This window comes from Lupinus angustifolius, chromosome LG11 (assembly GCF_001865875.1).
Source record: "Lupinus angustifolius cultivar Tanjil chromosome LG11, LupAngTanjil_v1.0, whole genome shotgun sequence".
NCBI lineage: Eukaryota > Viridiplantae > Streptophyta > Magnoliopsida > Fabales > Fabaceae > Lupinus > Lupinus angustifolius.
Genome location: NC_032019.1, coordinates 20,174,206 through 20,174,958, shown reverse-complemented (window position 1 = coordinate 20,174,958; position 753 = coordinate 20,174,206).

Here is a 753-nt window from a genome sequence, read left to right as displayed (position 1 = left end):
GACAAGATAAAGACTCAAAGATTAACCCTTTTACTAACCACTTAAGCCATCAAGATTCAAATGAGTTAATCAATATCAGTATACAGATAATTTCTCTCTAACAATATCTAATGCATGAGCATGTGAGCAAGATAAGAATAGATACAGAATTATGCAAAAACAGTAAGCATATAACATCAATTAAACCAGCATAATCTCTCTTCTCACGCATGCAACTCTCTTGCAAAAATACAGTAAAACACGTATGCAAAATGCTCTCTAAACAACCCTATACAATAGAATGCAATGCTGTGGTTTTCTGAACAATGCCTTGTATTTATAGCATAGAGAATAGGCGGTTACATTCGTTGCAAAACAGTTAAATAGTTAAAACAGATTTTAGTTATAACAAATAACAGACTAGTTAATCGATTAAGGCTTCTCTTTAATCAATTAATGGGGCAACAGAATGACACAGAATTTAGTTCAAACAGAAAACACACATTTAAAAGAAAAACAGTTGAGTTAATCGATTAAGTTACCACGTTAATCGATTAACTAGAACATGCATATGTTTCAAATGGTAAACTTCTCGTATGTTATGCACAATATATATACATGTTTTACCAATTATATTATGCCTAATATGTACATATAACATGTATGATAGATGCATGAACATACAATTAACTAGACGATATGTTTCATGAATATGATGTGACAATTAAGATGACTTAAGAGACTTGCACCTAGGTTCACCTAACCTATACTCAC